The sequence below is a fragment of the Myiozetetes cayanensis genome, unplaced genomic scaffold (assembly GCF_022539395.1).
Source record: "Myiozetetes cayanensis isolate MyiCay16 unplaced genomic scaffold, myiCay2020 scf3, whole genome shotgun sequence".
Lineage (NCBI taxonomy): Eukaryota > Metazoa > Chordata > Aves > Passeriformes > Tyrannidae > Myiozetetes > Myiozetetes cayanensis.
This window is the reverse complement of record NW_026087521.1, coordinates 62,312,879-62,340,446: the sequence shown is the minus strand read 5'-3', so window position 1 is coordinate 62,340,446 and position 27,568 is coordinate 62,312,879. Positions and strand designations below refer to the sequence as shown.

The 27,568-nt window shown below is 44.8% G+C and overlaps 1 protein-coding gene across 2 annotated transcripts in view; it reads right to left on the bottom strand.

Annotated features, from left to right (window-relative positions):
* The window catches only part of LOC126645278 (chromatin remodeling regulator CECR2), a 102,176-nt gene that overhangs the window by 52,796 nt on the left and 21,812 nt on the right, over positions 1-27,568 (bottom strand). The window lies entirely within an intron of this gene.

Sequence of the window (27,568 nt, the reverse complement as noted above, 5' to 3'; positions counted from 1 at the left end):
GAAAGGATGGAGGGATGTCAGACCCCATGACCCAAAACCTCAGTTCTTGATGAAGAGTATCATGGCTTATTTCAGAACGATGGAGTTCACATCTGATGCAATGCAGAAACTGATTCACAAAAAGGATAAAGTTCTGCAATTTAGTTATTATGAATTTTACACATGTTGTAAGAAATATCTTCTTCTTTTCCATCTAGCAATTTCAAGCTTTGTTTTCAAAATATTACTGGATTAATTACAGTTTTACTTGTATGCCAGAAAATCATTCACAGTAAGTAAAATCCACTTTCTGTAAGACTTATCATCAGTAGCATACAGCACTTAACAAGATTTAATATGGATAAACAACATAGGCATAAGAAGCTATTCTCTTTGGGTTTCAGAGTAAATAATAGATTGAATACAAATTTCTACTTGAATGTTACTCAACAGACTGTTACACAAATGGCTAAGCTAATGGCTACGGAATAAAGGTTAATGGCCAGAGAATAAAGGATAAACGTTTTGGCACTTACCCAATAAAGAAGAGAAAGTGCTTTTTTATTAGACTGCAGTAACTGCGGTAATAAAATTATTGATAACAGATTGCAGATTAAACGCCGCTTGTAGTTTTTTATTGACAATGTATTAATGGCATATTTTCATTATCAACACTGCCCTTATTTACCTCTTGTGCAAGACCCGAAGTGCTTCACGAGTGGAAGCCTGACACCTGCCCTGGGAAGAATGGACTAAACACAGCTATTATATGTGGAAACCCGAGACAAGGAAAGTGCAGTGGGCAGCCAAAGCCTGACACAGCATCCCTGCCACAGGGACAGGAAAGTCCCAGGAATGTCTGTTCTGGCCCCTAGATGCTTAATGACAAGTTAATACAAAAAATGCAGTTGCTGCTTGCCATCCCTTGGAGGGAGTGATATTACTGTTGCATAAATAGTAATCACACTATATAAATAGTAATTACTGAGTGAATTCACTTAGAATCATAGAATATCCCAAGCTGGAAGGGATACACAAGAATCGAGTCCAGCTCTTGGCCCTACTTACCACTTGGTAAGTGGTTAGTATTTTAGAGGTGTTGACTTATTGTATTTGTAAAATACTTTAGTGGACACCTGCCTTCTATAAATATATCCGGGGGAGGGGGGAGGATGGAGGACTTAAAGTATGTGATATGCTAAAACATCCCAGGTGTGTTACCACGGTACCACAGTAAACTTGCAGCTTGGGAAAAATGACACATTAGAACCGAGAATAAAGGGCAGGGGAAATTAAGCATCCAGGATGTGCTCCCTGCCCGGTTCAGCCTCTCCCTCATCCACATTACACTTGTGCATTAAAGCTGTCAGTCAGCAGTCTGCCTCTGCTAGGATGTGACAGCCTTTTGTATGAAGGAATATTTAAACTGCTTCCCATGAACCTTTTCAGCCTGCTGTTTGAGTAACACTCCTTAAGCAGTGGCCACAGCTAGCTCAGATAGCCCCTATCTGTAGCCATTGTTTTCCAGGCCCGGGAGTGACCTTTACATTTTTGGAGTTGGCGGGTCATCCCAGGAGCCAGGGAACATTCCTGGGGCACTGGGCAAGGTGCAGTCTCCTGGGCAGGGAGTAAAACACCTGGCTGGGTAGTTTCCCCCCTCTCTTGCTGCCTACTTTCTCCCAGATGGGTGCTCTTTGTCCTTGTGTTCATGGCAGGTACAGCACCAATTTGGGGACCCAACATAGCTGCTGACAGATCTCACAGCTGCTGGCTGACAGGGGCACTGGGCACACAGACCAACAGGGGCTGGGTGCAGTCCTGGTGCCATGCTGGGTTACAGAGCTCTGGCACAAGCCAGGATTAATCAGCACACACACAGCATGGCAGGTAATGAGGGTCCATTCTTAGCAGGTGTGAGGGTGGTCAGCACCTCTGTGGAAAGACACTTGCACTGCGCTCCTCAGTGCCATGGGTGGTCCTCTGGTCCCTACCAACAGGAACAGCCAGTGCCAGCAGCTTATGGTAAAGGTAGAGTCTAAGTATAACCATGATTATTGGCCTTGGAAAAAAAGATACTGACATTGTCCTGTAGTGTTCCTGCCTACATTTTTTCTATCACTGCCTGAGACAGGGTAAAAGCAGTGAGAGGAACTTTAATTTCCCAAGGCTGGGTCCATTTGCTGCTGTTTAACTGAATGTCACAATTTTCTATCCCACTGTCCCCAACACCTAATCCTGGACTTCCCACACACACCTAGGATGCTGTGGGAATGACAGGGACACCAGGAAGATGTGATGCAACAAACGAAGAGTTAAGATCCCCTTAGGTTTCCAACTAACTCTTCAGCCCACATTTTGCAAAGGGAGGAATAAACTTTGTTCTTCCAGCCCTCCTCTCCAAGAAGGGACAGCAAGCAAACCAGATGGGTCCTTGAGTGGCACATCTGAGCAGGCCAAAGTGATGCCAGGTACTCTCAGGAGAAAGCAGTCACCAATCCCCCACTCCCGGTCCTAAGGGCAAACCCTGCCCCAGTCACCCATCCCCACACTCCTCCAGCCTGGCCAGGGCGAACGGCTGGGCTTCCTCCCCACCACCATCCTCCCCACGCCTCCAATCCTTTTGTTTTTCTCCTTTTCTCTTTGAGCACTGAGCTGTGAGCACAGAAATCTGAACCTTGCCAAAACGCTTTGGGGACAGCACAGAAAGGAAACAGAAGAGGCAGCAAATCAGCAGAGGAAGGGGGGGGACACACATCTCCTCCTCCTTTAGCTGGAGAGAGCAACAGACAGGAGAAAAGCAGGATTCTCCCCCTCTCCAGCTGGCGTCACACCTCATTAGGGAAAAGCCTGTTTAACGTCTTTCCCTCCCCCCAGCCCGGTACTAAATCCCCCCTGAGTCAGGCAAGGACTGTGGGGAAGAGGCAGCCACCAGAGCAAGGGTGGGAGCAAGGGTGACCACCTCTCCCAGGAGGAGCACTGGCCCAGTGCAGGGTTAGCCAGGAGGGGTGAGAGGGCACCAACCCATCCCTCCCCACTCCCTGGGAAAATAGCTGGCAGGGGTGGGCTGGAACAGAAGGGCCTGTTGCCCTGTGCCTGCTGCCTGCCCCACACCAGGCACCCTGCAGGTATGGTTAACCCCACCAGCTGGGGGTCTGAAACAAATGCTGCTCCCCCAGAGCTGCTGTGAGCATGGACTCAACTCCAACATCACCTGCATTTTGTGGCAATCGCTACTTCAGTCGTGCCCTTGACAGCACACAAGTGCTGTGGCTTTGGGACTTGTGGTGACCCAATCCCCACACCCTACGAAGTATATGCCTTTTTTGTATCTGCCCAGATTTTTGAGAGGAAGGACAGTCAACTTTCTGGATAAAAGTCCACAAATGAGTCCAGAATAGTGACACCACTATCACCAGTCCAGTGCAGAGGTGACTGGGGGTGGAGGGCTGCTGCACACACTGGCTTTTTGAACTATGGAAAGCAGCCGTACAGCTTCCAGCTCCTGGCAAGCTGTCTGCTCAGGGGACAGCCTCACAAAGTTTGGGGCCTTCATTTCAGAAGACAAGCTCCTCCTCAGTGTGAGCAGTCTGTGTGCTGAGGTACAGGACTGCAATTAAAAGGCTTCCTCTGTGCTGGAGCTGAATCATCCATAACCGAATCTGATGGACATAACCAGTCTAAGCACAGCTAAGCCTTGTCCAAGTTAGCCATCAGTTTAAAAACCCCAATCCCTTCAGCTCTATTTCCATACCGCTGCTGTTATCAGCTTTCCATTGCAATGCTCCCAAGTGACTCAACGGGCTTTTGCAGAGGCTTTAGGAGATCACGGAGAGCAACCAGCGGGATGTGCCGAGCCAACCCCAGCCCGCGTGCTGAAATTTCAGCACAGTCGCTGAGTCCAGTCGGAATGTTCTTTTCCCCTCACAGATAATTAGTGACAACAAGTACCTGGGCAAAAGTTTGGCAAACCCATGCCAAAGAGCACTGGGACTGGGCAGGAAGACAAGAAGTCAATTGCAGATCTGAAATGCTTCTGAAAAGCGCCATTTATCCCTGTCAGTGTGAAGGCGATGTGCGTGCTCCATGTCCCTGGCTAGGAGCTCCTGCTGCCCTCCCCACCAAGGAGCCAGCTGTCCCAGGGGGATGCAGAGACTTGGGAAGGGACCACTGCTCCTCCCACAACATACCAAAGAGGAAAGTGTAGCAACCTCCTTTTGGCCACAGAACACACCCAGCCACCAGTTCACCCAGAGCAGCATCCCAAGGCCGTTGCAATGAACAGCAATGTCCCGCTGGACATGGACCTGGAGCTGAGGGGATGGGATCCAGCCACACCACAAGCCAGTTCCTCTGCCAGTCCCCACAGCTCAGTTTGTTGGTCTGTCAATGTGCTCAGCCCCTAGGATCTACTCAGCAAGCCTGACAAAAGCAAGCCCCCACCCAGCAGCCAGCACGCTGCCTGCAGCCCAGTGCCACGTTCTTCCTGCTTGGGATTCCTGCCATCATACGCAAATAGTTTTCAAAATACGAAACCTACTGAGAGTGCTGTGCTCTGCATGATAAGCCAGAAGGGCATTAGGGCTGTTCCTGGGGCTAGAGTACCCTATGAGCACAAACAGCAGTGGGTTTAGCTGGCTGCCATAAAGTCAGAAAGAAGTTATGACTCCTGGTCCTGATGGAGTCTTCCAGCCATGTTACCTTAATTTTAAGCAGCTAGATGGAAACACTACCTGTTATCCAAGTCGGCAGCTGGATGGACCTCTCTCATCTTCCCCACAGTCCTGCAGGAGCCTGCACACTGCCCTCTTTCTCTATGATGCTCCAAGGCTTTATGGTTTCCTGAGCTAAAAGGACTTCCAACTTCTTCACTCTGCCTTTCCACTGCAAGGAAAGTGGTTGCTGAACGTAGCAGTGGGGAGCGAGTCAGCAGCTGTCTTTAAAGAAACATCATCATCTTCACCTCATTCTCTGGGGACCAAGAGCTCAGGGGGAGCCAGGCTGGCCTTCTACAATAGGTTTGGGGTGTGAGGCGAAGAGGTTCAGTGGCACTCGTCACTGCAGCAGTCCCAGCTGTTCTCTGAGCCTCCAGTCTGGTGTGTGTGAGGGCAAGGGATGAAGAGCAAACACATGAGGAGGGAGAAAAGCTATCCTGTCAGAAGGGGATTATCATTTGGGGAGGGGGACAAAACAGGAGCAGCAAAGGTACTGCCTTTTTGTATTTCTTCAGGTTCCCCCTTAATGAGTGTCAGTGCCTTCTGAGATCTCTACCTCCCCAAACTTTCTGAGAGCAGACTTTGAAGGCTACTTCAAGCACGTTGTAAACAGGAGCATAATGTTACCCCAGGGCTGAGCAGAGGTGTGAGATGGCAGCTTTGTATGAGGCAGATTGGTTATAAAGAGAAAGCCAGGGAGAATTTGTCGTATTGCCTCCACATTACGGCTGTTTGCAAAGAACAAATCCCACGTGCTCCCTGCTGGTGCCAGCAGCGCAATGGGTAACATCAGCCATCCTCTCCTCCAGCAGCTCCCTTCAGCTTCCAAAGGGGATGCAGCAAACATTGGTTCAGTCTAAGTAGGCTTGAAAATGCAAACTCTTTGCAATGCCGATGGGCATTTTGGTCAGGATAGAATTTTCCAGGCTTGGTTTACAGGCATACTCAGATTTTGTCCTCCTTCAGCCTCTATCGGGATGCTTAAAACTCTGAGACCACTGTGCTCTCTATCTACTCTCCAGAACAGCTTCTTGTTTTCTACCCACATCAACCTGCTGCCTGATCTCTCCCCCGGGATAGGGACCCTCTCCTATTTGCACAGCATGCAGCTGCTTGCTCTCCAACTGGAATTTTTCACTGCTGTGTAATACAAACAAATACGAGGAGCTCACGCTGGGCGGTTAAACTGTACTGAAAAGAGATTTCAGACTGATCAATCCAGTTCCCTCATGCCCCATAGCCATGTACCAGTGCTAATAATGCTTTCCTCTCCTCCCAGCTCACCTTGCCTGCAGTGCAAGTGACTTGTGACAGGAACTACGTTATGATTTTTATGCATTGTCAGCATTTTAAAGATGTAAAACTGCTACTCATTCCACTTCTTCCCCTGGCAAAATACGGGGGACAGGGTCAGATGGACGAGGTGTGTCTGAAGCTCTGAAGTAATAATTGATTAATTTCTGTTTAAGAGTTAGATATTAGTTCTTTATGCCTCTAGAGCAGCTTTCATCCCAGAGCATCAAAGCATTTAAAGAACATTTCAGTATAGCCCTGTAGCACCTGTGAAGGAAGGGGAGGCACACACCCACATGCAGAGCAATTTTACAAATGGAGAAACTAACACAGCATCCTCACCAGGGGCATGCTTCACTCAGTGGTGAGGCTGAGAGAGCAGCCATAAGGCTTGACACTTGATGCCACTGCAATCATCTTTCTTTTTCAGCAGTTTTATTAGCAGCCAAAGCATTTGGAGATCGTGCTATTTCCCTCCAAAGGATCATTTCTCCCTTTCAATATAATCCCCTCTTCCTTCAGAGCAGATAATCTACACCATTTACCGTAAGCCAGTTACGCTGGCGGAGGGGCAAGTGTCGCACTGGGCACTGACACGGCTTTACATGAAATTTCAGGCTCAGCAGAACCGATGGTCTCCAGCCAGTGGTTTGCAGACCTCTTCCAGACCCCGTGGAAGACTTCCAAGAGGCCTGTGAAGGGCAATTAAGAAAAGCAAGCCTAACACCAATGTGCTTAAATTTCTAATCAGTGGTCTGTGCCTTTACTGAAAAAGTACTGGGGTCGTGCCCTTAAAAAAAACCCCAACCAATCCCACCCCCCATCACACCAAGTGGCTGACCACTACTGCCCAAGCCACAAGTTCAACTCCTCTAGCTGAAAATAACCTCCAAACACAACCGTGTGAGAGGAAACACAGTCTGTTTGAATTGCATCCTGTTTGCCTCACCCTCAGAAAGGTATCATTTATTATCTCCTAAAAAGGACCTCTGCCAGTAGCTGCGCTTGTATGGAGTATTAGATGGATTCAGATCGTCAAAGTACTTGTAGATTGTGCTGTTTTAGGTTTCTTTTGTGTTTTTTTTTTCTGGGAAGACGGGGTAAGGAAAGGGGTGAACAGACAGCTAGAGGTCGGCACCATTCTGAATGTAACCCACAGTATGGTATAGATGACATATGATTAAGCTGTCACAGTCCCACTCCAGCAGTACCTTGCCAGTAAAACCAAACCAAAGCAACCCCAAACTCTCTCTCTCTCTCCACATATGCTGGATTTAGCATTCCTGTTTATGGCTAAGTACTACCAGCAGGTTTTTTTTTTTCAGTTGTTTTACATAACATCTTGGGTGAACACATTCATGTTGGTTGGGAAACAGCATCAGCTCAGCTCTACCTGTTTTTGATGTTGTTTCTGGAAACAACACCAGCGGGTTCGCGATGGTCCCTCCCCAGACAATTCAGCTGCACGATAAATAAAGAACAGCTGATCCTGCCGTGTCACCATCTCCTGCAGTAAGAGGCTTCCTGGGTACCTAGTGGGAGTTCTGCTAAGCTTTTAAGCCCATTGGCAACGTGGGGAACAGTCTGTAGCTCCAAAGCCAAGAGGCTCGAAGTAATAATCCGATTTCAAAGCTCCTCCTCCTCTCCAGCCAAAGGCAGCGAGGGAGGATGAGATCAGACTGTAGATGCTCTTCATTTTAGGTCTGGCCATTACGCTCATCTGCTCAGCATGAGCACAGGGAAGGGAAAGGATGAGTGCCAAAATCTGGAATGGATTGCTTGGCTAAAGTTTCTGCAAACATTTCAGAACTTACTGGGGAAATAATTTTTTAAAGGGATTTTTTTACTGCTTTTGATACAGCCGACAGGTCTAGCTGAGCCAACCTCCACTTTTCTAGTTCATGCATTGGCCAAAACTCATGGAGGATTTACTCCCTGCCATCATGCACTCCTGAGGCACCATGCCATCAAGCTGTGCAGCTGGTTTGCACTCTCCCCACAAAACTTCTGTAACAGAAATGAGTGGTGCTCCTCTGGCATTTACATCGCCCCCTCCCCATTGCTCCAGGATATTATTAGCTGCCAGTTGATAAGCAAGCCATGAAATAACTTATTTTCATGAACCTCAAAATAAACAGAAAGTCTAGATCATTTCTTAAGGAGTCAGGTGATTCCCTCACATCCCTTCTGCCCCTCAAACAAAAAAATAAATGACCTGGCTTCTGAATGGAGGAAGAAAGGTCCCTGCTCGCCCCTACCTGAAAAAGCAGGATGAAACGGTAAAATACATCAAGATAGAAAAAGGTTGCAAAGCCTTGCTTTTTCCCTTTAATCTGATCTGCACAGCTAGCTATTCTTCTGCCTCCCCTCGGATGCTGCACAGGGTGTGGAGTGCAGCCCACAGCGTACCCACCACAAACAAGCCCTGGCTGGCGGCTCAGCAGGGAGATCGGCCTTAAAGTGCTGTCAGCACTGAAAACTCTTCCTCTTCACTCCGGGTCAGACAAAAGGAAAGCCACCAAGGGAGCCTGCAGCCACACACAGGTACCCCTCGTGTTTCTACTACTGTGCATGGCCAATACGGACGGTGGGTGAATTCCACTGCAGGGTCACGGTGAAATCCACGTTCCAGCACCTTTTTTCTACTAATTTAGCAAAGAAAGATATGAAAAAGTATGAAACAGCTGCCTACTGGTATCAACCCTGATGAAGCAGTCAGTCAGCCACTTGGATGCGTGAGCTGCCTGTTTGCAACAGGCTTGGTCTCAAACCTAAGAATAAGTCTAAAAAACACGTATCTCTTCCACAATGTAAGAGTTTGTAGAACTACAGCTAAAAGGTCTTTTTTGTACTTCTAGATAAGTGTCTACACTACTCTGGATAGCCAAAATCATCCCCTTGTTTATCAGACTTTCTGAACTTATTCCAAGCTTATACAGTCCAGACATACTTTGACAGAAAAATTAATGGCTTTTATACAATTTTTTTATTATTACAAGGAACACAGATGCTACCACGTTAATGAGATATATATGCACTAAGGGATAGGCTTGAAATAGGAAATGGTGTTTAAAGCCAATCCAATGTTGTAATGCGAGTCAGAGCTCCTTACACAGACCTGGCTTCCTAATGCATGTCACTGCGGGATCCTATGTCAAAATAAATACAAGAAGTTATCTCTTGCTACTCGCACTCTATCTTCAGCCCTGTTGAAAAAAATCTGTACTTCACTGGAAGTGGGAAAGCGCCCTCCTGCCCCCGCCACCCCAGCTTGCAAAGCCTGGTCAGGGCTCAGAGCCTCTACTCCAGCGACTGCTGCCAAGCCCACCTTCCCCTCTGGCACTTGTTTGGATGTCCTGTGGAACACGCGGACCTGCCCTAGTGAAAACCCAAACAGGAACCAACAGGGTTGCCTGGTGACCCAGGCAACTGCTCTTGAGGCTGGGAGAAGCCTGGAGCCCCATGGGAATTCCCAGTCCCTTCCCCGCAGCTGGTGAAAGGCAGAGGGGAGATGGATCTGCTCAAAATAACAAAGCCAAAAGCTGGCAGTCCCAGGGGTTCTGAGGCTGAGTAAAGCGTAAAATCTCAGGAGCTGCCTTGCATGACACACTACAAATAATTCAGCATTCACCCCTCAGCCCAAGGTGGCCATGAACTACCACCTCCACTCCCATCTGGAAGGAGCTTGGCTCGCATGTGTGTTTGCCAAGGGAAACCACACGGAGCCCTTTGCGTGCTTAGGAGACAGACGCTCCACGTTTTACTCCACATCTGGCAAGGCTGCTCCATAAAAAAGGTGACGGGAGTGCTTGTGGCTCTCCTTCCAGAGCACAGGATTAAAATCGTCTTCAAAACACGTGCCCATACAGGAATTCTTTTCTAGCTTAATTTAATGTTGTCTTTATAGTCAATAAATTTGCAGATTGCTACAAACACTGGACTGTTTACACAATAACAGTTATATCTGCCAGAAATGGCAAATTATCATTATGATGTTTATAAATGTTAATGATAACTGCACTCTTAAAACACATATTATAAAGAGCATCGTAATTTGAGAGAAGGGCAGTAAACTATTGCCCAGACATAGAGGAAACCAGGTCTACTGCTGTAACACTTATTCCACAGACATAGTTGGAGTACCTTTTTCTCCTAAATTCTTTCCTGCTATTCAGAATAAAAAAAAAAAAGAAAAAAAAAAAAAAAAAAAACACAGACTTGTTTCATTATATTTTAAAAACAACAACAACAACAAAACAAAGTCTGTTACATCTTGTAAACCATAATAGTCAGTTTTGTTTCTGCAATTCAGTGCAGAACTGATGACACTGGATTATCCAAAGATCCGCACAAAATGCTTTGGTTGGATGAAATAGCTGATCTGCCTGAAGTGGGGGGGAAAAGCTCATGGTAACAGATAATTATATAACCAGCTTGTAAAAGTGTTATTAGCAGAGCATGGGATCAGGAAAGCCCTGGCTTTTATTCTCACTTCATGCATTCAGTGATGAGAGCTAAATCTCTGTCCGTCTCTCCCTCCTCCCCCACTCAAAAGTTAGATAATTTTTAGCCAACCCTGTAAAACACTTGCAATCTTTGAGTAAAAGCAAGGCTGAGGTTAATGTACTGCTGCTTCTCTAACTTTCAGATGCTGTGTTTTACTTTGATAACAGAAGAAAACTGGAAAAAAATTTCCTTTGCCATTCAGATAAGGTAGCTCGAGGACTCAGGGGTAAACTCTAAAGTTCAACATTTTAGTTTGAAAGGACATTTCCAGTTACTGGCTACTGGAATTCAGATCTTCAGATCTTGACTAAGTGATAAAATGCAAAAGAAAAAAAAAAAAAAAAAAAGAGCTTTGCCAGAAGGTCTCTTTCTTTCAAGGAAGAAATGGGAACATTAGACATTCTGTACATTAACTAAGCATAGCAAAAAGAAAACAAACCCTTGCATGGACCTTGTTCTCCACAACTGGATGTCTCTGGAAATCTTTCATCTGGAGCACAGTTTTGCTCCTCCTTTCTCAGAAACAACAGAGTCAAATCCAAGCAGGAGAAAAATTAAACTGGTGGCAACGAACCTTGAAGGTCTGACAGTGACCTGCAGCACTAAGGTCTTCGAAACTGCTTTCATTTGCCAGAACATAAATTAGATTCCTCACTAGGTACGGCACCGGGGTTAATGGGAGCTTTATAAAGCCTTCTTTGAACATAGAGATTATCCTTTTCAAAAAAGACTAATCTTGTGGTTTAAAGTACAGTACTGGGAGCCAGGAAACCTATTCCCAGCTCTGACAGGCTGGGTGACTTCAGGCAACCCACTTGACTATTCTCTGTTCTTTCTCAATATGCACAACATAGAGACAAATACCTAAATCTCCCATGAGGCTTAATATTTCTAAGACACCAAGAAGCAGCTTAACTCTTCACAGACCCCTCCAAGCAGAAGGTGATGGCTGGCCATTCCGTATGCAGGCTCGCTCAAGCCTCTCCAAACAGAAGGTCCCACAGATACCAGGCAAGGACACCTGCACCGGGCACCTCATACAGGCAAGAATCCTGAATTACAACGTTACTGAATATATTTTTTTCAGCAGTGAAGGAAATGTCTCACTCATCCTGTCTGGCATTTCTGTCCAAAGGAGGAGCCCAAAAGGAGCAAAACTGAGGAATAAAGAAAAATCCAGGTTTAGGAAAAGCCATGCTGCTAGCTAGGCACCTCTCAATGAACAGCTTTCCTCTGCAGGATCTGATTTCATTGCATGAAGGTTAAAAATAAGATAACAACAATTAAAAGAAAAATCAAGTATTTCAAAGGTAAAATACAGAAAAGCACCAAAAGTGTGAGATGACAGAAAAAAATTCAGCACTGGGTATGAGGATCACTACTTTCCTTCCAAGGACAAATTCATCCCAAGCATCTCCACTGTGAAAACCAATACTGGCATACAGTCTCCTCTCAAAAGGTACCTACCATTCCTCCCAAACTGTCACAGCTACATACCCTCCATATGTTTGTTTCCATATAGTAGTGTCCTTCAAATTTTTAAATAAAATGAGTACCAAACGTTTGAGTATAGAACAACCCCGTGATTTCCAAACCTCCTTAAAAGAGAGCATGGAGAGCCTTACTAGTGCTATGCACTGCAACATTTCAAAGGCTCACATCTTTCAAGGCTGAGCACAGCTGTTATCTGCACACCCCTGCATATTAATAGATGCATCCACATGCTGCTACTGTTCAAAAAGCCCACTTGCCCATGAGCAGGGATGACTCTGACCTGGTCATTCCCAGAGAACTCAGTCCCACTGTGGTGCTGGCTGGTACATTTCCTGCAACTCAGCCTTGCTAATAAAGCTTCAGCAAGAGGAACTCCAAAGGCTGTTTCCCAAACTTCCCTTTCCAGCAAGCAGAAATCTCAGGAAGTCGTCTGAACTCAATAACCTCCACACCATTTCTACCCAGTCAAAACAGAAGAAGAAAAAGCAAACAAACAAAAAAAAATAACATCCTTCTCTGTGCAGCCTACAAAATTTGGTCATTCCAGGTTTTCTTGCACAGAAGACAGTTATCCAACCACAACAAAGTCATGTAACTTCCTTTTCCTCCAAAATAAATTCTAGTGTTGAGAAAGTCCACCTATGCCTTTATTGTGGGCAGCCTCAGTCAACACAGGAGCACATCCACAGCCAGCAATCAGGGAACAGCATTCAGGACCACCTCTGTATTGATTTCCAGCTGGGGTCCAAAGCTGGGAATTTCCTTCCCCTCTCCTCCCTAGCTGTCCATTGATCTGAGAAGGAAAAAAAAAAATCTAAAAGGGCTCAGACCCACTTTTGTATAAACTGAGATATCTTAACTATTTTTCAAATTAAAAGCAAATGATTATATTTTCCTAATGGCACTCGCAAAAGAGCTACAGCAGTTTGATCCACTGCTATTCATTCCTTTGGACACAGATCCAATCTTTCAGTCTCTCTGTGCTTATTGGCTATGTGGAAGGTAAAGCAGCAAGGAGCACTAGAGGATTAATTCTCACAATAGTGGGAAGCAGGAGTCCTGGCTCCTGGGGTGGTGAGTGGGGGAGAAGGGAGAAGGATGAGTGCACAGGCTGCATCCTTGGTCTTTGACTTCCTCGCTTGCCGTGGTTTCATATTCTGCTTAAAGTTATCCTGAAAGAGATCTACCACGGAAAGAGTGCTCCAATGACTTAAATGTAAAATGTGTTACGGGAATTTTGCTTTAAACCTGCAAAGGGGTTACATGTGAGATAACTCAAGGCACAGCTCAGCAGGGAAGGGAATAACTAAGGCACAAACAGTTCATACTCTGTTTGTTGTGAGTCACACAGCAGCTGAACAGATTTATGATTCAGATGTTTTAGTGTTGGTTATCAGCGATTAGCTCAAACTCTTAGAAAAACAGAGAGAAAGAGAAAGATTAAGCTTTTGTCTGCCCCAGCCCTCATCCTTCCTTTGCCTGGCAGCGGGGGTTACTGATTGTTTCTGTGCCTTTCTTAACATCAGAATGGCTCTGAGCCACACTCACTACAGAAGCAGATCACACTGCCAATATCATCATCAACATTAGACTCAGCAGCTAATCACTTAAGTGTGACAACATTTATTCAGGCACAGCCTGCGCGAGTATATTTGTAAAATTTGTAACTTCTAAGTGCGGGCTTTTTCCACCATGGGGATCGTTTGGGACACAGAAAGGGTGGACAAAGAGGGACTCGCTTTGCTAATTTTATCTTCAAACCCAGTATAAGCCCAGTAACATACACAGAAGAGGACTTGATGCATGTTTATGGCATTTAACCTCACAACAGCCATGTATGTGGGCTTCTCACAGATAAGCTAAGTGACTGTCCAAGATCACACAGGATGCCAAGTGCAGAGCACTAACATTGAGCACAACAACTCTCAGGCTAGACCTCTGACCATTGCAGCATTAATCCATTTCTAATTTAGTTTAATTGAAGTTAATGCTCAGCTAACAGATTTATGCCAACCTACTGTTACGAGGTGTGGAGCAACACATTAGAGAAAGAGAGATTTGGGCTTTTCTCTGAATCACATCTCTACATGTAAATGTAATGCTGCAACCTTAAGGACAGAGTCATCCTCAGCACCTCCACAGCTGGGGGATCTGAAATGCTGTTGACCTTCCACACCGCTCTGCAGTAAACTCTGTGGTTGTGGAGGACTGGGTGAAGGAGGACACTGATCCTTCATCACTGCATCCGCAGAATGAAGTATATCCCATCTCAGATCACGAGTCCAAAGCCCATATGGGAGCAACTGAACACAATGCCCAACTTTTCAACTGCTCAGAGCTCATAACAACCCTTTTCTCCAAGAGGTTCTAAACTGAAAGGGGAGAGAGAGGGAATCAGGGTAATTAATCTGTAGTGGTGATATACCAAAACCAGGTTATACTGCTGTAAAAACAAAGCACCCCCATAATACCTTGGTAGCAGTTAAAGCTCGTGGCAGTACCAGGAATTGCACAGGAAGGCACCTGATGGCAGATCCCTCTCTTACAGATTCAGCCAGGACCACCAACCCAGGACAACTCTGGACAAATGCTTACGTGCTGACCCAGTGTACAGCATAAGCAACAAACATGATGCTCTTGGTGTGCCTCCAACCTCACACGTGCGTGCTCCCTGATCACAGAGCCCGTCTGTGTACAATCCAACATGTCTGGAAGACAAACAGGCTGCACATCTGCACATCAGTGGTCCAACACAGAGAAGGAACATCAGGCTTATTAGGCAGAAGTTACACAGATAATCTGAGTGATTTCTATCCAAAAGCTCCCAGACAGGAACAGAGGAGGCCCCAGACGTTCCTGGACTGCTTCTTAAAATCAGAGCTGCTTTCCTTGCGATGGTGTGCACGGTGCAAGCAGATTAAACTCTATTAGCATGAGACACTTTTGAACAGTACAAACTAGAACTAAACTTGGAATTAACCAGACTGGTGTAAAATTATACCTTAATGCCCACAGAAACCAGATTAGAAGACAGATGGTGAAGAGGAAAGAAGAAAAAAGAAGAAAAAAAGAAGAGTGGATTGGATATACATATGTGGATTTACATTCTGTGAGCTTGGCACACATCTTTGAGGCATTTTTTATTTCCAGCATAATAGAAAGTTGCCTGACAGTGCTGGTACACTAGATAAGGGGGAAAAAAGAGCAGATGCTTTTGAAGGGCTTTGTAGTACGACTCTTCAGCAGAAATTTAGAGATCAAGGTGGGTAGGAGCACTGGTGGAGGAAAGCCTTTTCAGATACAGCAGAAGCATAAAAAGGCAGAAGAAAGAGGAAAAAGAAAATTTGGGTGAAGCAAGAGTAACTGTCAGGGTCCAGATCATAAGCAAAAGTGCAAGGGAAATGTTCAGCAGAGATGCAGCTTGGGCAGCAGCGTGCAGAACCCTGAACATAAAACATCATTATACTTCACATGAATGTAGGGTGAACCTACACCTTGAACACTACATGCTGTTCTGGACCTCACATCTGGGGAAAAAGAAGACACAGAAGAGCTGAAAAGCTGGAGTAGGACAACAGTGATAAAATGCATGAAACAGCTTCTGCAGAGAAAACAATTATGCAAAGCAATAAAAGACTACGAAACCAGAAAAGGCATGGAAAATGAAGAAGTGCTTGTGATCCTTTCTGAAAAAAAGAATGAACAGAAATCAAATGAAATTATCAGAATAGATAAAAAAACCACCAAAACAAACAGAAAGGACACACTTCCTTGTTGAACAAAATAATTCTGCCTGTCTCTTGGCCATATCTCTTGGAATATTATGGATGTCACAAGATGACATGGGTTCACAGAAGAAAGGCAAATTAACAGAAGTGGGAAGAAAAAAAAAATTGTCAACAGCTGTAAAATACAAAACGAAGTTTCTGAGCTGCAAATGAGCCAGAGGCTGGTAGCACAGTCTAGGGAAGTATCATTGCTTGACTGCCCCAAACTGACGCTCTTCCCTGGGTATCCGCTCTACAACAAGAGACAGGATGCTGGGCTAAGTGGACCTTTGATCTAACCCTGTATGTCCATTTCTGTGTACAAGGCAGAAAAGGGTTTTGTATTGCATGCTGAATCAGGCATGGAATAGTAAAATTCAAACAGGGAAGAACGTTATTTAGATGGCAAATGCAGAAAACACTGGTAGCCAAGAGCTGAATGTCATAGAGGAGCGAAAGTGTGAGAGGGTCCTAAAAAAAAAAAATAAAATCTTGTCACAGCATTTAAACGGAGGAGAGAGATGAAAGTTTTGATGGCAAGTATGTGCATGAATACAGAAAACTGCACTTCAGATGTAGAAGGGAATAGAGACTTGATTTCACACGACTTGGGATGTAAGAAGGGAGGCAAAAAGAAGGGGATAAAAGAACAGTATTGAAGAAAACTCCCAACTTGTAAAAACTCTGCTCTCCTCCAATGCCTCAAGCTATAAACAGAGTCAAGAGAAAAGAGATGAAAAACGCAGTTTGACACGCTCGGTTCAACTTCAAGAGATGAATTTGAGATGAGGCAGTGGAGATGATCACGTAATTAAGGTACTGGACAGACATGGGGAGATCAGAGTTCATTTCCCAGCTGCACCACAGACTTCCTTCACGATGTTGGGCATTTCACTTTGTTGCTCCATAACACTGAGAAAATATTTTCTTAATGCGCAGGAAAGCTGTGAGGCTGAATTCCTTAACCATCTGAGATGCACTGTGGTGTCTGAAGAAGCACGGTTAGGATAGCAAACGCCGAGCGCTCGCATGCCAAGGACCACGTTTCACGGGCTGCTGGGACCAGACGCAGCGTGGGATGTAACCACAGCGGCAGGGACAGGGGAAGGAATTCCATCGCAGGAAGTCAGCTCAGGGAAATTAAACCCAGCAAGGTGTGAAGGGAAGAGGTTTCAAAGCCAGTCAAAATATTAAGGTGCAGGAAGTGCGCCTTAAGGAGCTGAAAAGTTTGCAGTGCCTCTGAAGAACAATGCTGCAAACTATAGGAAGGAATCAGCATGACACTACAGGGCAGGGAGATGAACAAGATAATTTGCTACAATGCACCAAGTACTGCAATATCTGAGTCTACATCCAGGATGCACTTGAGTACTCAGAAATAAAGAAACAATGCTTAGCCTAACATTTTTAATGCTTTCTCCTGATTTTTTTCCCTCTCTGCTATCAGGAACAGAAACCTTAAATCATTTGAATATTAACTGTATCACTACAGGAGATACACACAGGCTCTGACTTGGAATACCAGCACAACGTCTAGATGAACAGCAGTACAGGCTGTTTGGATCCACTGAAGCTATATTCTTAATACTTAATTGTTATTGTTATTCTTAATACTTAATACTTAAGATACAGAAATACCTTTAAAACTTATCTAATGGTAAATTTGAAATGACTCTAACCAGTAAGAGCACTGAAACTTCCTCTGACTTTTAATCAATCACTTAAATTATACTTAAAAACACCCAAACCAAATATTTGCCAAGAGGTGTAAAACGACTCCCAGACTGAACTGGCAGAAAACACAGAAGAGCCCAGAATAGACCTTCCTGATAGGATAAATTGAGCCTTGACATGTGTGGAGCCCATCTGCGAGCGACGAAGAGTACGCGCTTCGTTTCTGTTTACTCCCTTCATTCTGGATGAAATTTCATGGGTAACTTTATAGCAACACTGCCAGGATGGTGCCCATCTCACCCACCCGTATCCCCCTTTCCGCTCGCTTACAACCCTGGGCATGACCAATGACTGGGCTACGAGGAGGTTTTAGGTGTTTTAATCCTAAAACTGACCATCCAGCTGTGTTTCCTTTGCCTGGTTATTTTGCAGGTGGATCAGCCTTTCTCTGTCCATCTCGCAGTCCCTCGTGGCGATGCAGCACACAGGAGGACACATCCGCTGCCAAGCACCTACCTACAACTTGAGCACAAACACTAGTGCTCAGGGAGCACTGAGCTGCCAGCCAAAAACTTACTTTCTTGTGTCAATTTTTGAATAAAAGCCTGTATATGAGATGCTGAGATGTTGGCTTCATAGAGCCAGAGAGAACCCAGAGATCAGAAACCAACTGGGACAATCGGTTAACTGCAGTTTTAGGTGCAAAGCACCTCATTTAACACAATTCAATACTAAACTTCATCATCAAAACAATTAAAAAAGTTTTAGTGCAGTTTTTTAATCAATTTTTAAACCAAAAGCATTTTAACACAGGTCCTAAGCAAATCGTTTAGTCTGTAAACAGGAAGAAACAATTATGATTTTGTAACTTAGAACATTAAAACAAATTCATGCAGATGTACGTTAAAGCCATAAATTGCTCAAACATGTACAGAAGAAAAAGACTGACTTGAATGTAAAGACTGAATTTGGCTGTAAACCTCCAGATCGTAGCAAGATCCAGAGATAATCCAACTTAAACTAACATAAAAGGCATAAAGTATTAAAACCATATTTAAATGATGTTCTATTGCTTGTTTGAATTGAAAAGCTAAAAATTCCAATTTTAACAAACCTGGTTAAGCTACCCAGAAGTCTGAGGGTAAGGTGCTGTCAAGACAGCTGGAGGACCTTCTCAAAGCCTGTCTCCAGAAGGAGAGGCTGTGCTGGCTACGCCAAACAGGAGCATAGGAGGGCATCGGAGCTGCAGAGAGCAGAACCCTGCAGGGGCCCTTGACGGGTGCCGGTAACGAGCAGTTCAAGAGCAGGCGCTGTAAAAACCCAGGGCAGCCTGCCACTGATGCCTGGAGTCACATAAAATTAATTTAAATTGGAAACAAACTGGCCCAGGTAGCACCCGCCCGAGTTTCAAACAGCACTAAGAGCTGAGCAGCGTATTCCGCGTTTTGCTGGCAGCTTGATCATTAAAATTAAATAGGAAGTGGCAAAGCTGCAGGGCAGGTGATATGGCAGGTTCGTGTATAAAAAGCAACGGTGAACTTGGGGATTACAGACACTTGTAAACCTTAGTTTAGTGCCTGGTAAAATGGCTCAACTGGGTAGTTATGAAAGTTAGATTAATGCCATGCAGCAGGCCCAGATTAGCATGGTATTTCCATAAGAAAAACGGGCAGCTCCGTATTTTCGATAAGGAGCGTCAAGACAGTGGTTAAAGAAAAATTGGTGGTTGTAATTAATTTGAATTTTCAAACAGCCTTTGGTAATATTAATCACCACAGCCTATTAGGGAAACTAGTCATGGGGTGAGAGGTAAACATCTGTCAATAGATTAAAGCTAATTTAGAGAAAACGAACAGCATGGATAAATGGCCAGTTTTCAGGAAGGTTAATGGGGGAAGTCCCAGGGGTGGATACTATGATCAACATTTAATATATTAAATGATCTGGAAAGGGGTATATACAATGTGAAACAGGGGAAAAAAATTGTTGATGATATTGCTCTATAGGTTAGTTAAAGCCAGCAAGAACCAAATTTGAAGGACCCACTCAAGTTACAGCAAGTAAACGTGAGTGCACACAAGTGCAAGGATATGTAAATTGGCGAGGAGAGTTTGAACTAACTGTAGACATGGATGGGTTCCATATTAATTGTAACCACTCAGAGAAAGATCTAAGTGCCCTCCTGGACAGCGCACAGAAAACATCTGCTTAGTTTCCAGTCATAGTCAAAACCACAAACCAGATGTGGAGCTTTGTATTAGAGGGAGATAAAGAATAACATGAAAAATACAATTTCTGTCTCGAACATTGTGTTCAACCCGTTTGCCTTTGTAACAAAACAAATCATCAGAAACTTAAAAGTCCAGAAAGAACTAACATAAATTTACAGCTCCAGAAAGATGCTCATCTAAGAACTCAGTTACAAAATACACACATTACAAAACTCAGACTCATTGAACCCTTGTTAGCATGACTTTGAAAGGCCTACAGTCCATTAAAAAGCCTGCTGAATAGGAACTCTAATGATTTTCAAATTTCTGGGCTATGTTCAAGGGGCAGTAAGTAAGAGGTGAAACAATCCAAGCATATCATAACATAAAACAGGCAGAGAAAGCCATCTGGATGCACTTATTCTCCATTCCCACCCTCTTTTTCTCAGAATAAGACAGGAGCAAAGAGTTGTCCAACTAAATAAAAGACAATAGATTTAGAAGTGATGAAAGAAAATACTGCTGCACCCATACTGACAAAACCAACCCACAGAACTCTTCTCTGTAAGGTATTTATTAAGTAATAATCCTAATAAGATTAAAAACCACAAAACATCAACAGTGTCAGCAATTGGAGTCAAGAGAATTCTGCAGTCTTCCCGCTTGTCTTTGCAGGATTTTACTCTTTCTTTCAAGGCATCTAATATTAGGCATGACTTGAGACAAGAAACGAGAAGAAGCTGGGCCAGTGGCCTCATCCAGAACCTGTTCAGAGGGTTAAGTGTGAAAAGGCGTCTGGTTTGTACGTTAAAGTAGCTCAAAATGAAAGAGGAAGGAAACAAGGAAGACACGATTTTAACCTCATTGTGTGAGTTGCATTCAAGGAAAAGATGCTTTAAGTCACCACAGGAATAGCAGAAAAAAAAAACTGCTGAGAAACAGAGCTTTTCAACTTTATAACATTCTGTTTTCTCTGAAAAGTAGCAGGAGGCAATATCTACTCTACAGTTACTATCACCAGCTCTTCCATCTAAACTAATTAGACTTTTATTTGCAAGTCTTCCCAAGACCTTCCTATCTGTTCAGATTAGAGTGAGAATTTAAGAGTAGAATAGCTGAACTGCAACGTTCACAGACAAAACTTGGAGTGGGCATTGTTGCAATGCTACAGGGGAGAAGGGCTGCACATCTGCCCTGGAGGTCACATAACATGGCCCACATCATGACACTGTAGGCAAAGAGAAGGGTGTGAGAGAGATTACCAACCTGATGGCCATCCACCACTGGAGAAAAACAACAGCATTTAATGAGATGTCAACCTTTTCTCCCTATTGGTGAGGGAAAACATCTCCATCAAAAGCTGCCCAAGGACCTCAGCTGGCTAATCTCCAGAGCCACTGATTTGCACAGCAAAATCACTGTATATTTGCCATCTAATTACTTTTTATACTTTCCAGTAAATCCTGAGTCACTTATTCAATACTTAGCCCAAACGTGCCAGAGTAGACACCTGAAGTGTCCCCACTCTCCTAATTTGTCACATAATCCCAATATTGGTTACTGAGATGAACCCATGACTGATTCATGATACTAATCATCCCCTGCTTTTCAATCCACTTTATGGAGGATAAAATTCAGAGACACAAAAAGGCATATGAAATTCTATTCCCAAACCCGGACCAATTGGAGGATATTCCCTGCCAGACACAATGTATTTGTCTAGTGCAAGTGTTTCAAAAGCAGAGCTTCCTATTCCTGCCTAGTAACCCTTCCTTAGAATCATTTCTCTTCTCCTTTCTCCTATTATTTCAATCATCCAATTTCCTTGCTCTCGTGCTATAGATACAGGTCTCTGTCCTATAGATACAGGTAAGCATCCAGTATATTTGGAGCTTTCAATCTTTCTTTACAGCAGGATTGTTCTCACACTGTTATTCTGATTGATACTCTGTAACTTCCCCGCAATTTTTAAAATCTTTCTCCTATTAAGCCATTCAGAAACAAAAGGGCAGGGGCAACATTTAAGAAGAAAACATCACACTCTTGCAACCTTTCTTGATCTAGTGGTCTGCTTTATTCTCTAAAACAACAAAACATGGTGTCCAGCCCCCAACAAACATAACCCATTAGATTCATAGTTTTTTTAAAAGGATAATAAATTTGGTGCAATTTGGTTCTCCTAACTAGGAATATACTTGGATCATGTTCTCAAAATATCTTCAAGAACTGAAGGTTCAAGTAAAATATGAAATAATGACTTTGGCTAAAAGTCACAAGACACACTTGTTCTCACATTCAGTGTGTTCCCACCAACTAGCTCTGGGTTAGATTATTTATGTCCAGATGTGATAGTGTGAATTTCTTTATTCATACTTTTAATCACTCTCTAGGCTCTTGTACTTTTGAGTAGTACTTCGTTAGTATTTTTAAATCAATGAATTCATACACTGCCTATTTCTTTCTCTGAACTGTCAGTGAATTTGAGACAGAAACTATTTCTGCTTCCTGTGGTACCCTGATATATATCCTCTTACAGAGCACTTTAGCTACAAGCTTGCCCAGGGTAGGGAGGGAGGACCTGAGCAGTTTTGATTATTGCTTTTACAGTTCCCAGCATAAATTAAGAGGCACAATTGAGATAAATCAGGTGTTTTCTAATAACTAAGTTATAATCATGTGTTACCACCCTTGAATGACAGCACTTAATACAACATATTAACAGTGCTTCACTTAAATATCTGAATATGCTTCACTTAAATATTTGAAAGGGAACTTCAGGAAGCATAAAACTAAAGAAAAGGCTAAAAGTCAAGTTATCTTCCATCTGAAGAATTTCTCTGTGTATTTACATGCTATTAATCAGCATGCAGTCACATTTTGAGTCCATTTTCAAAGACACTGTGTTTTGGGCATACTAGAGAAAGCAGTTGGCTGATGAGGGCAGGTTACTGGAAGACAGAACTCACAGACAAATTTTCTGGAAGCACATGAAGTGTCTGGAGCTCATCCATGAACACCACACCGTGAGCTCTGCGGACCACGTCATGTGCCAGCAGGACAGTGGTTGAGCAGCCTGGTTTCATTTCCTTGCCCACTGCCCCCCTCCCTCCCTTGCGAGCCCAGCTCTCTGTGCCACCAGAAGACCTGGTCTTGATTTTGCTTTCTGCTTGGAAAAAAAAAAAAAAAAAAAAAGAGAGACACAGAAAAGGGACTCCAAAGGATCACACACATCTCTACATGCTGTTAGCATTTCCTTAGCAAAACTGGGATTCCTCACATCTTGGCTAAAGCACTGCAGATGAATATATCCACCAGACCGGGCTGGGCCCAAGGCCCATGGAGCCCAATATCCTGCCCCAGACAGCGAATAGCAGCAAATCCTTGGCGGGTGCGTAAGAATGGCGCAAGCACAGCGTAAGGTTCCCCCCCACCAGCTTCCAGCAAGCTGTGGCTTAAGACTTCCTGTGCCAGAGATTGTATCTTTGTGCTTAATTGCCCTGGATGAACTTCGCTTCCATGAATTTGTTTAATTGCTTTTTGAACCTATCTCGACTTTTGGCATCCACAACATCCTGTGGCAATGAATTCCAGTTTAATTATGTCTTGCATGAAAAAATACTTCCCTTTTGTGAAGGAAATTACTTCCTTAAAAAAATGAAAACACCAAAAAAACTCCCCCAAAACCACCAACCATCACTATGTAAAACTACCAGCTCTGGTAATGTTTTGCAGGGGCTTTAAAAGAAACCACTGAATTTATTTGCCCTCCCTGGTCTTCTGCGTAAGTTACTGCCCAGACTACTAGACAAGGCTGCTGGTGAAAAAGGTGGAGTGCTACATGATGATGGTGGATGATGGTCCTAAATGATTTGGGAACTTGCAGTAAGTTGAAAACAAATGGGTTGTCTACATTCCTGACTGTTGTATGCATTTGCAAAAACACACTGTTACAAGACAGGATTTGTTCCCTGCTAGACTTTGAGAAAGAGTCTTGCATTCTAAAGAGCATCCTGTGTTACACTTTAGTAACTTTAAGTGCTGCGACCCTGTGCAAATAATCACAAAGAGCATCATTCTTTGCCTTTTTTGTACTATTATTTTTTGTGGGTTTAGTGGCTATTTATTCCCACTGTTTCAGGTCCACAGGGAGTAGACTGAAATACAGAAAGAGTATAGAGGTAATATTCTATGAAACCTCTTTCTAGTCTCAACTCCTTTCTTGATAATCCAAACCGAATAGCCCAAAGACTCTTTCTCTGTGTTGGTTTTTAATACCAGAGGGCAACTTTAGCAAACTGTGCCTGCTGCTTTCCAAAACTGAAGTCCAAGGGAGTTACCAGGGCTGACAGCTATACCTGTAACAAACCAAAACATTGCGGGCCTTTGCATGACCAAGAGAAGAGCAGGCACAGCCATCCACAGTTCCTCCTCACTGCTAGGTAAAGCATTAACAGGGTTGACTAATTCCCTATCTCCTGTCCTCCTAATCTCCAGCAGTGCTTGAACCAGGCCACTCTACATTATAAATAGGTCTGCTTAACGGAGCTGAACATCGTTTCACTTAACCCAAAATGAGTGCAAGTGGTCTTGCAGAGACTGCTCACACCAGCACTGCCTGGAAGGCACCTCTCATAGCTCTCACCATAACTGTAGCTGTTCCAAAATTCCTTTCTGACAAAACTGTGGGGTGATTTGTTAATTTTCTGGAGACACAAGATGAATTCAGGGAGGTCCTAGAAGGCTTTGAGCACTCAGATGTTCTACTGTTTAGTGCACAGTCAGAGGGTTAGCACCCAAAAGGAATGCAACGATTCTACCACAGGCAAGCCACCTTACCCCATGCCAAAGCACTTGCTAAGCTCATCACAGACCTTGGGGTAGGGGCACAGAGGAGAAGGGGAAGGGCAATATCCAGGGGAGATCAAATTCTCCTGTGAAGACATTCTTGAAGCTGACAGCTGGCAAGCGCTGCCCTCCACATGTTTCAGAGCACTCCTCCTCCCGTTTTACCTATTTTTGTTAGTATTTATCGCTGATGCGCCCCAAGAATGAGGCTTGGGGCCAACTTTTTTTTCGACAGGTGACAGCAACCAATACAACAACAAAACTCAGCATTTGGTTCTCCTGGAGCCAGGTCCTTCCTCTTCATCAGCCAAACACAGAAGTGCACTCAAACCCATTTTATTTATTTATACACGTTGCTGCACTCTCTATTCCTGGCAACTGGTGCTCATGACATAGTGGCCTGGGACACGCTGGAACAGGGCTCTGGGTCACCTTGTAAGTAGTGGCAGCAGCTGCCTCCTGGATCAAGCGTCTATTAACCAGCAGCTCGAGAGGGCTCTAAATTAAGTTCTCTGCTCCTTTCCCACAGGGGGAGGAAGAAAAATACACCACCACCAAATTCCTATTTTCTTCCAGCAGGACTCGCTCAAGTTTCCCCAGTGCTCCCTCCCATCTTCGCCAAGATAAGCTGCCCAAGTCCGGGTTTCTGTCAGCAGCCCTCCAGACTGTGCAGGACCACTCGTTATTCCAGCTGCCAGGGCTTTTCACGAACTCCACAGCCTTTTTTTGGTTGTTGGTGGTGGCATGCTGCTTCCCTCACAGCACGGATCCAGCCCTTGGATCATCTCTGCCTGCAAGATGCCTGCACCGTCCCTGCAAACCCCACTGGCAGAGCGCTGGGTACCAAGGGTGCTCTGGGCCCAGTATCAGCCATTTAGGAGGGGAGACTGTATAAATAGCTGGCGTGCACATACGCTGGAGGAGCAGCAGGGAAGGAGGGAGGGAGGGATGAAGGGAGGGGGAATTTGAAGTGTTGGGCCCCAGCTGTGAACTCCTCTTGTTTTTGTTTTAGGGTAATTAATGTTCCCTTGAATAGAGCCAGGGCATGGGCTCCTGTTTCTGCAGCATTCAATGCTATCAGCAGCCCGGACTGGACTGGGCTGGGAGTGGCGGGGGGAGGTTTGTATTTCCTGCCACCCCCTGTAAATGAGGTAATATGATCATGGGGGCTGGAGGCAGAGCACAGCTGGGGGGGGGGGGCTCACCCAAGCCCCCCAAGTCCTGACAGCCTGCTCCCCAGAAACCTCTCCAGAGAGCCACTCACCCCTTCCCACTTCCCCACACTTATTAATTTTTCTGCCAAGGCAGGGGACCCTCATAGCCCCATCCCACCGCCCCTCGGCCTTCTCCCCTCTCCCACCCCGAGCTCCCCTCATGCCTGAATTAGATACATTCCCCCTGTGCTCCCAGACGTCTCCATCCCCTCGTCCCCTGACAGAGCAATCATTTATCAAGTTGTTTCACGCGTTGTCGGGGAGGGGGGCCCCGGGGGACGGGGGTTTGTTTCGTCCCTTTGTTGGAGCTCCACAGGACCGTCCAGCTTAGTCTCCAGCCAACTGCTGAGAGTTGCCGGAGTCCGGGAGCAAATGTTAAAGGGGCTGCCTTTCATCTGCGGGCTGATCCTGCTGCCTTTTCATTTTATTCTTCCAGCTTCTGGGATGTTACTTGCTTACACGCCCCCACACCCACCCTGCTATCATTCTGCATGCATGTTTTTGAGGGAGCAGGAGCTTATTTTCCATGTGCTGGTCTCTTCTCCCTCCCTCAGCAGTTTCTCCTGTCACCAGCACACTCAGCCTCTGGGAGTTGGTTTGTTTGTTGGTTTTGGTTTGTTTTTTACCACTGGCCTTTTTCTAATCCTTGAATGTAAGATACTATAAACCAAATTTGGTTAGGAGTAAGTCCTGCTCATGCAGCCCATCTCTTCCTTGGAAGCACTTTGGTGTATTGCAAGCTTTTATCCCTGCTCCATGTGCCTGGAAGATGAGTAACTACCTAGAGCATACTGCCATCAAAACGGAGTATTTAAAATAAAAGGAAAAAAAGAAGAGGCTGTTTGGCAAAAGAACTAAGTAACACTAAAGAAAAAAGAAATGTCTTGAACACTCTCATGCTTTAAGGGCCCTTGTGTTTCCCACATGTAGGACTGGAGGACAGATGATCTGGTCTGTATTTCAGACTGCCCACACTCGTGCAGCAAGCTTGTGGCACGTCACCTCACCCCTCTGCAGCACACTGTGCCTCACCTGTGAGACCAGGACGCTGCCTGGCTCTGGGGATCCTGCCTGCCTGCACTCATTAACCAGCCACTAGCACCCTTAGGATTCCTGGGTGGAAGGAAACGTGGAAATACAAAGTGCATTAAAGTAGGGATGTCTATCTGCACCCCAAAGCAAAGTTCTTAGCTACCTTCTTGGGAGCAGCTGAATAACAGGGGACAGCCCAACGACATGTGAGTCCAAACACACCACTTCCTTCATTCACCAAAGCCCATACAAAGTGCTTGCAAGGCTGGATACATTTTTAGACAACTACGGTTAGTTACAGTTTGTTTTCCAACAAGCTGCCAAGACTGTCCTCTGTGCTTATGCGTGAGCATTTCCCAGCTATAGCTGGTTGTATTTCTTAGTTTAAAGGATGGACAGAGCTTAAGGGAAAAAAAAAATCCTACTTGCTTAGCAGCTAAGTAGCCATTGTAAATTCCACACATTTCACAGTACAGAGGGCAGGAGCTGCCTGAGATCTGATGTATTCCTCTCACCACCTTGCCTCCATAACTCTTCCTTGTGGAGGAGAGCTGGATTCATTTGCTTCCCAAGTCAATCAACAGAGTTCATGAGTCAGCCAAGGGAATGCTGAAAAGCAAGAGGGTACGCTCCTGCCCCCAGGAACTGATTACTCTGCCTCTTAATTGTTCCCAGATTCTATTATCCCCGAAGAGACTGGAGCAGCAGCAGCACCAGCCAGCTTGTTGACAACATCCACTCCATACAGGCAACCTCATCAGACATACAGAAATTTGCATTTTTGCAACCACGGATCTGTTGGGACTACAATAGTTACATTATTAAAAATGAAAAAGTTAGGT